Source organism: Furipterus horrens, unplaced genomic scaffold, assembly GCF_987537825.1.
Source record: "Furipterus horrens unplaced genomic scaffold, mFurHor1.1.pri manual_scaffold_17, whole genome shotgun sequence".
Lineage (NCBI taxonomy): Eukaryota > Metazoa > Chordata > Mammalia > Chiroptera > Furipteridae > Furipterus > Furipterus horrens.
Genome location: NW_028327187.1, coordinates 83,985,390 through 83,998,114, shown reverse-complemented (window position 1 = coordinate 83,998,114; position 12,725 = coordinate 83,985,390). Strand labels below are relative to the sequence as shown.

General features: G+C 38.3%; 1 protein-coding gene and 1 pseudogene across 1 annotated transcript in view; one reads left to right on the top strand and one right to left on the bottom strand.

The window, feature by feature from the left end:
- SLC9A7 (solute carrier family 9 member A7) overlaps positions 1–12,725 on the bottom strand; it is a 174,611-nt gene that overhangs the window by 123,848 nt on the left and 38,038 nt on the right. The gene's annotated exons all lie outside the window — the stretch shown is intronic.
- On the top strand, positions 2,626–3,125 carry LOC149991504 (adenylate kinase 2, mitochondrial-like; annotated as a pseudogene).

Genomic DNA, 12,725 nt, shown 5'->3' with positions numbered 1-12,725 from the left:
CTGATGTGTGGTTGCCTCTTGTGCAGCCCTAACCAGGGACCTAGCCCACAACCCAGGTATGTGCCCTGACTGGGAATCGAACCGGCGATGCTTTGGTTCACAGGTTGGTGCTCAATCCACTGACCCGCACCAGCCAGGGCAGCCTGTTTCTTAAATATCCTAATAAATACTGAAGTAGGGTCATCCAAAATCTTCATTCTCCTTAGAAACATACTTTAAATATTTATCCAACTGATTAAAATGAGTTAAAAGTAAAAATATAAATCCAGTTAAAACATCAGTGAAGACAGTAATAAAAAGGACAGAAGAAAAGCCATATTCAAGCAAAAAAGAAAAGTTATCTGGAGAAAACCATACAAAATAAGCTTAAAATTTTGTGCTTTTGACTGACAAGAACAAAATGGGAAACATGAGAATAAACATGAGTTTCCTATTCTAGCCTAAGGCTTGATAAATAAAAAAAACTTACTTTGTTGTTCTTGTGCTCTAAGAAGAACCTGTGGCAGGGTTTTTGCAGAAATTAGGAGGGGAACCACTAAGAGCAACAATAACCTTAACACTTTTCTCCAAAATGCCAAGGCATTCCACATATAAGTAACCCTCAGAAAATACTAAATACATCATGTTAGTTTGGTTCTATAAGGGAGATTCTGGAGGTAGAATGTTGGATGGCAAAATAATATGGTCCAATCTGTCATTTCCTAATGTTTCTGACTGAGATTATTTTTGAAGAATTAATAATATACTCTTTAAGAACATTTCTTTCTCAAATACCAAAATTTTCAGCCAGGCTTCTGACAGGAGCCAGATAAATGACCAACAGGACTAAGGTCATTATTGAGGACCTCAATAGCTGGCAATTTAAAAGCTCTATAAGCTACAGTTCCTGATGTGTTGGTTATAAAGATATTTGTTATAAAAAATCAAAGACCCTGATATATATATTCTTGCCTGCTGAAGAGAAGTTCTAAAATCACAACCAAGAGCTTTCTCAAAAAGCACTTGAGCAATTGCTTGATCCAAGCACAAAAATCTGGTACCACTAAGTGGGCACCTCATCACCTCCATATCTTGCCCTTCCCAGTCCTGACAACTGTTTTGATTATTTTTGTGATTCAATTTGAAGATATAATTTGAGTTGATTGTACAAAATTCCAGGAAATAATTATTATCCTTAATAGAGTTTAATATAATAGTCTGCTTAGATCCAATAGCTCTAATAGATAAGGCTCTTTCTACTTCTAAAATTAAGTCATTATGAAAAGTTGCCAGAGACTTTATTAACAATTCTCCAGAATGGTAGAGAACACACACGATATGTCTCCCCTTTACCAATCTACTCATCCAGGAGAACAGTGGAATTTTCAGAGATGCAATTGTTCCTTTTAGTCATGTTACCCTGGATAGAAATCAAAACTGCAGGAGAATAAGAGACTGAAGCAAATGGCAAACCCCTCAGCCTCTTGTTTTTCTGGCTTCCAAAGCTAGGAGCAAATGCTTCTCTTTTTAAAAATTCATCCATTAAGTTTCCAAGAAATAAATAAGTTTGCTTTGAAATTCAGTTTCCTATAGAGACATCTTCAGATGTTACACAGTTTTAAATTAGTAATTATTACAACACAGCGTGGCTTCTGAAGTAAAGGCCCAGGACTGAGAAGAAAAACCCTTCCTCCACGCTTCCCCACCAACCCACCAAAGACTATGGAGACTCTCATGCAACCAACCTTTGAGCAATCATGACCCAAGCAATCAAGGACCATGCCTTTATTGACCTTATGGTCCAGTGCAGGTAGGGAAGAGTAGCTATAAATAAGTAAACAAAAAGAAAAGATTATTATACTCATATATTGTGGTAAATGCAGTTATTGAAGGCAGTTGGTAACATTCATCAGCAAGAGGCATTTTTTTATGCTTTGCTTCCCACATCATCGATCAACATATAACCTCATAGTCTGAACTATTAATCATACAAACACTAGGACAAACATGGGTTTCCCATTCCTGTCTAAGTGTTGATAAACCAAAATCTATTTTGATGATCCTGTGCTTTAAGAAAAACTTGTCTTTTTTTTTTGTTGTTGTTGTTGTTGGTGGTGGTGGTGGTGGTGGGAACTGGATATCAGGGACAATAGCTTTAATTTTACTGTGCCTCAAAATGCAAAGGTGTTCCACACATAAGTAGCCTATGAATATGGGTTTCAAAACTAACATAAAGCCTTAACTTAGAGTTTCATTATGTTTTAGAATTGTCACTGCCTAATGTCTAAACATTGTTTAAGTCCTCCTAATAAGGGGAAAATACCTATTTATTTATAGCTTTTGTAAATATAAATGCAGTGATCTATGGCTTTTTGAAAAACACTTTGTTTCTGTGACAATGTTTGTTAATCTAGCTAACAGAGCTATTTGCAGAGAAATTGAGCACAATAGTTTTTCCTGTACAAGAACTGTTTCCTCCCCAAACCACAGTTACTTGAATTATTTTAATATTCACGAAAACTAAACTTCAGGAAGCAAGAAAAGTTTTATCAACCCAACTTATGATGTTTAATTTCAGTAAAGAATTGCAATATTAAAGAAAGTAATCAAATAAGACATGAATAGTGGTGAGAGGGTTTGGGGGCCATGAATCCCAATGTGCCCATAGCTGAACCCACTCCAGAGAATCCTAAAGGCATCCAGGCCATGCTGCGGGGGCTGCCCAGGGCCAGCAAGGGTACCCAGGCACCCAAATTGGCCAAACATTTGCGCCTACCATTCGGCTACTGGGGAACTCCTGAGGGCCATGGTGGCTTCTGGCTCAAAGCTGTGAAAAAAGCTGAAGGCAACTATGGATGCCAGGAACTGGTGAGCAATGAAATGGTAGTGGAACTTCTTGAGAAGAATTTGGACACCTCTCCATGCAAAGATGTTTTACTTCTAGGTGGCTTCCCTTGGACTGTGAGGCAGGCAGAAATGCTTGACAACCTCATGGAGGAGAGGCTAGAGAAGCTTAATCCTGTGATTGAATTCCACATCCCAGACTCCCTGTTAATGCTGAGAATCACAGGAAGACTGATTCACCCTTTGAGTGGCCATTCCTACCAAGAGGAGTTCAAACCCCCAAAAGAGCCCATGAAAGATGACATCACTGGGGAACCCTTGGTCCACCTATCAGATGATAATGAGAAGGCCTTGAAAATCCACCTGGAGGCCTGCCACACTCAAGACTACCCTGCTGGTGGAGTACTACAGGAAATGGGGGATTCACTCAGCCACTGATGCACCCCAGACCCCTTACATGTTAGCAAGCATCCAACGAACCTTCTCCAAAGGCAAATCCTAGTAACAGAAGGCCAAGCTAGACTGCACCACTGCTCATCACCCTGTGGCATGATCCCTGCTCTTAGGTGCTGGGCAGAGGGGAGGAGCAGTCAGGGTAAGGATGGAGAGTGAAGAGTGGTGAGGGGCTCAAGAAAAATAGTGGAGGAACAGTAGTGTCGTCGTTAGGCAATTTCTTTTACATACAGGAGTCTTAAAGGGTATGAATAATTAATTTTTAAAAAAACTGATTGAAGGGTATAAGTAGAAACAGAAAGATGCAGTACGATGTCCAGGAAATCAAGTTTTCAGTTACTCTGAATTGGTGGCAATATTTTTTAAAGCCAATGCCCTGGTCCTCAGCTTTTATCTCAGAACATCATGGATCACCAGGCCAGAAATGCAGGAAATCAAACAGCATTCCTATCTGTCCTATAGTTTGGGACAGGAAGAGTTTGACCACTGAACTACATCATGAGATACAAAAATCAACTCCACATTTGAAAGAGATGTGGGGTGTGTTCATGGGGGCGGTGGCTCAGCAAATCAAGTTTACAGGAGTCATAGGGAGGGTGGGGCAGGCTGGTCTCACTCCCTTTTCAGCTTACCACTAATTTACCAGTCTACCTGTTCTCATGGGTAAGTGCTCAGCAGCCACCCAATGTGTGCCACAGTCCTATGCTCTTGCCTTCTTTCATCCATGATATGTGAAGGGACCCTATAAATAAATGAGCAAGTTGCCTAAGCAACATCATCCAAAGATTGTTCTTTCTGTCCTCTAATCCTGTGACTGGGATCACTTGACAGCACTGTGATATATTTTCAATGAGGTGCTTTTAACTGACCAAATGCTACTTTGGCCCCTAAATCAATAAAGTATGTAAAAGTTTGGGGAGAGAGGGGAGGGGAGAAGTGAAGAGAAGAGGGGAGAAGTAAAGAGGGGAGGGCAAGGGAGGGGAGGGGAGGGAAGGGAAGGGGAGGGGAGGGAAGAGATATGAATGCTGATCACAAAGTCTTTTCACAAGTATGTATATAATATGTATACCAATGAAACCATTAAAAATGATGTTAAATAGGTGGTTCGAGAGCTCCAAAATTTTGACAAAATTATTCCTTCTTTGTGCCTGTAGGTAATCATAACAATGGGGGTGCAATTTACTAGATGCCATACAAAAGTTCTGCTGTGGGCTCAAAACAGACGTGTAGGGGAAACCTCCAGAATATTCTTCCTTAGTAAGCAGGTATCCTTCTGTTTTGTTAGACTGCAACATGGAAACAACTGTCACTGACAGCTTTAGTCACAGCATGCTTCATTCAGTACAAAATATGGCAATGAAAATACCAACAAGTTGATTGATATATTTCAGCAGCCTCTGCTGAGCCAGCAGTGTGAGGAAGCTGGAGTGCTATGACAAAACATCAGGCTGCTTGCTGACAATGTCAGCCTAAAATCCAAGTCACTGTTTTATGACAAAGACTAAAAACCATAATGAAAAGCTACATTTGCTCTACCCACCTAGCAAAACAAAAGCCAAATAAATACATAAATCACCACCACACATAACTGGTGGACTTGATGATGTAAGAAGTAATGTAATAATTCATTTATAATAATACAATTTGCTTTCTTTGTTATGACTAAAAGACTCAGGTAGAAAGCCCATGTTTTAATAATCAGATTTCTTCCATGAAAAGGCAAAAAAAAAAAAAAAAACCTACAACAAAAGCAATGTGTGAACCCCTAAGTGAGCCTTGAGTGCACACCTATAGCTCAGACCTTGCTTGGGTTTTTTCCCAAAGCAAACTCACTCACTCCCTTTGAAGAGGGAAAAGAGGAGACTGCTAGAGCATCAAAGCTGCAAACCCCACAATGGATGCCAAGAGGAAGGGAAGATACACCTTCTGATCCTAAGAATTCTGATCCTGAGGAAGAGGCTATCTCAGTAGCAAAGTTGTCATAAAGATGTTCAGTGAGGCCCTACAACTGTAGCACAGACTTTCCCTGGTAGTAGTAGGACAGGGGTACAAGCCATTCTCACTTACATACCATGTAAGGAGTCCGTGCTCTCTAGAAACCACCCAATGACAACCCTGTGCAGCTGTAACCTGCATGAGTGTTCTGACTCAGTCGTCAACAGTGGCATTTAAAAAAAACTATTAATTCCACTCATTTCCTATGGGGAAGAATGTGAAAAAGAAGCTAGAGGAATTAGAAGGGTTCAGAGCAGGGATTTTGGAGCCAGATTGCCTGGGTTGAAGCAAGACGACCTCAGGCAAGTTATTTTACTTCTTTGTGTCACAATTTTCTTATCAATAAAAATATAAAAGAAAGTGTCCACAATAGTGCTTGGCATGTATCACACTCTGTTTATTAAATTGTTTTTAAATTAAAAAATAAAAATGTTTATACACTAGGAAGAGCCACTGATCCCATTCAGACCTCTCATAAGAGCCGTAGAGTTTTATACTCTCTCCTGCCCCAGACCATTTGCCTGAACTTTTAAATAGGAGTTTTGGTGCTTGTCATGGGCGCAGATGTTCATCATTCTCACCTTCTCACTGCCATAACCATAACTCAGGTCCCTACTGCTGCTGAGAATGCAAAATGTTCAGTCCTTTTGAAAAATGTTGCCAGGTTCGTATAAAGTTAAAATACACTTACCACGCAACCCGGAAAGCTCACTGTTGGTATTTATCCAACAGAGAAATGAAAACACATGCCCACACAAAGACATGTATGCAAATGTTCACAGCAGCTTTATTTGTAATACCAAAACTGAAAAACAACCCAAATGTTCAAGAATGGTGAATGTGTAAGTAAATTGTGATACATTCATACAATAGACTACTGCTCAGCAATAAAAAGGAAGAAAGGATTAATATAATCAACATGGATAAATCATAAAAGGAATACACTAAGTGAGAGATAATAGACACCAAAGTTACTTAATATGTGATTTAACTCGCATGAAGTTCTAGAAAAGGCAAAAGTGTAGGGACAGAAAACAGATCACTGAGTTGCCACGCAGGATGAGAGTATGATCTGCAAAGGTATGTGAGGACTTTTGAGGGGGACAGAAATGTAAATAACGTTGCAATGAACACAGGGGTGCATATATACTTTCAAATTAGTGTTTTGGTTTTCTTTGCATATATTACTAGAAGTGGGATCACTAGGTCAAAAGGCAGTTCCATTTTTAATTCTTTGAGGAAACCCCATACTGCTTTCCACAGTGGCTGCACCAATCTGCATTCCCACCAACAGTACAGAAGGATTCCCCTTTCTCCACATCCTCGGCAGCACTTGTTTGTTGATTTAATGACGACAGCCATTCTGAAAGGTGTGGGATGATATCTCATTGTGGTTTTAATTTGCATTTCTCTGATGATTAGTGACACCGAACATTTTTTCATTTGTCTATTGGCCATCTGTATGTCTTCTTTGGAGAAGTGTCTATTCAGGTCCTTTGCCCATTTTTAATTGGCTTGCCTTCTTGGTATTGAGTGGTATAAGTTCTTTATATATTTTAGAAATTAACTCCTTATCAGATATATCATTGGCAAATATCTTCTTCCATTCAGTGGATTCCCTTTTCATTTTGTTGATGGTTTCTTTTGCTGTGCAAAAGCTTTCTAGTTTGATGTAGTCCCATTTATCTTTTCTTTTGTTTCCCTTACCCAAGGAGATATGCCTGCAGAAATACTGCTACAAGAAAATGTTGGAATTTTTACTGCCTATGTTTTCTCCTAGGAGTTCTATGGTTTTACAACTTACATTTAAGACTTTAATCAATTTTGAGTTTATTCTTCTATATGGTGTAAGTTAGTGGTCTAGTTACATTTTTTTATGTATCTGTCCAGTTTTCCCAACACCATTTATTGAAGACTGTCTTTATCCCATATATGTTCTTGTCTCCTTTGTCAAATATTAATTGACCATAAAGGTATGGATTTACTTCTGTGCTCTCTATTCTGTTCCATTGATCTACATGCCATTTCTTGTGCCAATAGTGTGTTATTTTGATTACTATGGCCTCGTATTATAGTTTGAGTTCAGGTAGTGTAATTCCTCCAACATCATTCTTTCTCAAGATGGCTATTGTTTTTTGGGGTCTTTTGTGGTTCCATATAAAATTTTTCTCAATGTAGATTTTGTCTTTATTCAATGACCTCCTTAAAATTATTTTTTTGATTATGCTATTACAGTTGCCCCAATTTTTTTCCCATTTGACCCCCTCTGCCCAATACCTCACTCCCTCAGGTCATTCCCACACAATTGTTCCTGTCCATGGGTCATGTGTATAAGTTCTTCATCTACTCCATTTCCTATGCCGTACTTTATATCCTCATGTACTTCTTAAACCCCTCACCTCTTCACCCATTCCTGGACACCTCCCTCATATCTGGGAACCACCCATGATTCTGCCTCTGTTCTTCTTGTTTGGTTAGTTTATTTTTAGATTCAATTACTGATAGATATGTATTTATTGCTATTTTATTGTTCATAGTTTCTTAAACAACTTCCTTTAACATGTCATATAATACAGGTTTGGTGATAATGAACTCCTTTAGTTTTTTCTTGTCTGGGAAGCTCTTTCTGCCCTTAGATTCTAAATGATGGCTTGCTGGGTAGAGCAATCTTGGCTGTAGGTCCCTGTTTACCATGACTTTGAATATTTCTTGCCAATCCCTCCTGTGCTGCAAAGTTTCTTTTAAGAAATCAGCTGACAGTCTTATGTGGGTGCCCCTGTAGGTAACTAACTGCCTTTCTCTTGCTTCATTTAAGATTTCCTCTTTATCTTTAACCTTTGGCATTTTAATTATGATGTGTCTTGGAATGGGCTTCTTTGCATTCATCTTGTTTGGGGCTCTGTGCTTCCTGGACTTGTATGTCTATTTCCTTCACCAAATTAAGGAAGTTTTCTTTCATTATTTTTTCAAATAGGTTTCCAATTTCTGGCTCTTTCTCTTCTCCTTCTGGCACCTCTATGATGCAAATGTTGGAATGCATGAGGTTATCCCAGAGGCTGCTTACATGTTTTTTTTTTTTTTTTTAATTCCTTTTTCTTCTTGTTGTTCTGATTGGTTGTTTTTTGCTTCCTAAGCTCCAAATCATTAATTTGAATTCTTGGTTTTATCCACTCTATTGTTGTTTCCCTGTAAGTTGTTCTTTATTTCAATTAGTGTATCCTTCATTTCTGAAAGGATCTTTTTTATGCCATTAAAGTCCTCACTAAGTCCCTAGAGCATCCTTATAACCAGTGTTTTGAACTCTACATCTTATAGACTGCTTATCTCCATTTTGTTTAGTTCTTTTTCTAGAGTCTTGATCTGTTCTTTCATTAGGGCTACAGTAGTCCCTCTCTGTATCACGGTTCACTTATTGCGGCCTCACTGTATCGTGGGATTTTAAAAAACATTATACTTATTTATCATGGATATTTTGCTATATTACAGGATTTTGCAGTACTGTGTACATATGTTGTTAAAGTTATGTAGGTTTAAGAGTGTAGAATATGTTTAAGAACATAAGTAGTGTTTATAAAAGTGTGGAAAAGGTTAATAAGGGAGTGGGAAAGGTTTATAAGTGTGTGGGAAGGGTTTATAAAGCCTTAAAATATATATAAATACTAAAATAAATGTAAGGTTCCTATTTCGCAGATTTTCACCTATTGCGGGGGGAGGGTCTAGAATGTAATACCCATGATAAGTGAGGGAATACTGTATTTTCTTTGTCTCCTCATTTTGGCAGCCTCCCTCTATGTATTAGGTAGAGCTGCTATGACTCCCTGTCTTGGTAGTGTGGCCTAATGTAGTACGTGTCCTGTTGGATCCAGGATCCAATGGCACAGCTTCTCCTGTCACCCAAGCTGGGTACTCAAGGTGCACCATCCTCTTGTAGTAAAGCCCTGATTGCTGTTGGCAGGTCAATAGGAGGGATTTACTCAGACCAGCCAGTTGTAAGGACTGGCTGTGACCATTGACTACCAATCTCTGCCCTCCATGGAAGATCGTCTGTGCTGGGGCAGGGTGGTAGTGCTCTGACATAATCTGTTGTTGCCCACTGGGTGTGCAGGTTCTGGGATTTCCCAGGTGGTGCCAGCCAAGGTCAGCCCCAACCTCTGTTCTTCCCGGGGCTACCATGCATAAGCTATAAAACAATCTGAGAAGTCTGCTATTTGTGCTAGGCTTGGAGGTTCCCAGGCAAAGCCACGCTGTGAATCTAGGGTGGTTCCTGCTAATACCATGCCTGGGGTGACTTAGCAAGGGTTACAGAGGCTGGGGCTCACTGGGGCCACCTGTTGTTTGTTGGATAGGATTTAGGAATTTGTGAAGCATGAGCCAAGACCAGTCATATATGGAAAAGTCACAGTTAACAGTTTGGGTGAGCCTGTAAGTTGTGTGGGATGGAGTCTCAGAGGATTTCCAGGGCAGGACACACAGTGTTAGCCAGGTTGATGGAGTCTCAGATATGGCACCCACCTACTAGCTCTGTGGCTCTGTTGGGGAGAACACAGAAAAGGACAATGGCCTCTGCCTGCCTTTCTGAGAGAAAACTCTTCCCCAGCTCTTGCCTTGATGACGGATGCTTCAGTTCTTCCCTGTATGTCACTGGCACCTTTCTAGTTGCTATGGTGATGCTGGAGCTCAGAGAGAGTGAATCTGAGTAAGTCCCTGTGCAGGTTCTTTAAGAGGAACTGCTTGGGATTCCAGAAGTTTCTTCCACCACATCAATCCTCACTGGTTTTTGCACCAGAAGTAATGAGGACTTATCTTCCTGGCACTAGATCCCTGGGCTGGGAGATCTGGTGTGGGGCTGGGACTCTCTGGTCCTGAGATAGCCTTCCAGAATTCTTTAATTCCATAGTTGTCTGACTTCCATTCAACTCGATATCAGATGGTCTGAGCGATAGCTGTTCTATATTTTAGTCGTAATTTTGATGTGGTTGTGCAAAGAGGCAAGCCATGTCTGCCTATGCCACCATCCTGACCAGAAATTCATTTTTCTTTTCCCATATAAATTTTTGGATTGGTGATATCACTTCATAAATTATATAAATGTCTAACCACTATGCTTACACCTGAAACTAATATAAAATAATATTGAACATCAAGTATAATTGAAAACTTAAGTAAATATATAAATAAAGCATGTTTCTTCTTTTATTTGTTCAATTTAGTTTTCTCCCGTCACCATTTATCCCCTCATACCCTCTTCTTAGATAGCATACAGGTGAATGTCAGGATTTTCTTCTTAGTGTGATAATTTCTGCCTTTTGATCGCCATGTTTAGTCCAGTCACATTTAATGGCTGGATTTATGATCACCATATTCGCTATTTATTTACTATGTTTCATGTAATTTGGGGTCTTTGTTACTTTTTCACTGTTTCCTTGTGTGTACATGCATACCTATGTGCTCTCTCCCTCCTTCTCTCTCCTTCCCCCATCTGTGTGTGTATGTATTTTTGTGTATAGTTTTAATTATTTGATTTTTCTCGTTTTTTTTTTTTAGCTTTAAAAAACTTTTTCATATTGGTTACTATAGGAATTAGTCATCTTCATCACAATTTAATTCAGTGTGGTGCTAATTTAATTCCAGTAAAATATGGAGACATTCTTCGATTCTAGCTCCATTTCTTCATATCATCATCATGCTAGTACTTTAAAATATATGTCTTCTGTATATGCTACAAACCCAACAATACAATATTATTGTTTAATTCAATGTTATGCCTTTTAAAAAGTTTAGCAAGCAAAAGAGGAAGATGTATATATTTATATAATTTTTTCATAGTTGCTCATATTTACATTTTCATTAGTCTTTATTTCCTTATGTGAATTTGTGTTATTGTCCAGTGATATTTCCTTTTAGCCTAAAAGAATTCCTTTATTACTTTTTCATAAGATTGATCAGATAGAAACAAATTCTTTCAGTCTTTATTCATCTGAGAATATCATGATTTCACCTTCATTTTTAAGAATAAACAACTTCATTGGGTTATACATTCCACAAAATCCAGCCAATTTAAGGGGATGATTAAATATTTTTTAGTAATTTTACCAAATTCTTCAACCATCACCACCAGCTCCTTAATAAGATCCCCGATACCTGCTTACAGTTAATACCTGTTTCCACCCCCAGCCCTAGGCAACCACTAAACTTTTTCCTTACATTTGCCTTTTATATACATTTATATACATTTCACATAAATGGAATCCATAGTAGGTGGTTTTTTGTGCGTGACTTTTTTCAGTTAGCATGTTTTTGAGAATCATCCATGATTCAGCATGAATCAATATTTCATTCTTTTTAATCACTGAATAGTATAGACAGTCCTGCAAGGTAGTGGAAACCACAAAAATGATTGTGTAAGCTGAAAGCATGAAAAGCAATCCTAAAAATCAATGGAAAAATATAATGGCTTCATGATCTTTAAAAATTTTGTCAAAAATACTAAAGACTCATACTCTTGGCTGTAAGTGTAAAGGGAAATGAAAAGAGAGTAAAACTAGTATTTATTTAGTATAGTGTAATTTAAAACATCAGAAATATTGAGAATTTCTTTTTATTACTTTTTAAAAAGCTTAAGAGCAGTTGAACAGCACTAGCTTTCTTTTACTCATTGTGTAACTTACAATACAGAGTGAGCATTTTTTTCTATGCCTTGGTGAACTGTCACACTCCATTCTCAATTTAGGATCAGCTTCCATATTATAGCCTTAGCACTTCCAATGTCTTGAAATATCTCAAAGAGTTCCTTCAATTTGAAGGTTTTTTTTTTTTTTCTGGCATAACTTCCTCTTGGATATCTCATTGTTTTCATTTATTTCGCTTTGCTCATTTATGACAATATGTTTCCTTTCACTAAGTTCTTCTTGCTGTATATGCAGAGTTTCTCAAGGGTTGACAGTGTCAACATTCCTGCTTCAGCTATTTCTTATATAATTCCATTTATGTTTAATACAAATTTCTCTTCCAGTGTTATCACTTTTCATTCCCTTGGCGCACTTTCATCTTTGTTAGCCAATTCCCTCTTTTGGCTATCTTTTTTTTTTTTAATGCCACATAGGTTTATCACTGAGATACAAGGAGACAAAACAACTATATGCTTGCTGTCTGTACATGAATTAATAACAGATGAACAGTGACCAATCACAAACAGACTTTGAAGGAAATAACATGATTGGTCTCTGATCTAGATGTGCATTTGTTACATAGCAATTTCTGGAATGAAGAGTTAGTAGTAAAGTTGGTACTTTGTGCAATCACTCACAGTTAATATATATCATGATACCAGATACTTCAACCATATTGTTAGGGGACTTGTGTTATTTAACTAAACCATAGTTACAGAAATCTGTGCATATCAGACTGATGAAAAGTGCGGACTACCCATATTTTAGGTGTGTGGGACTTCTAAC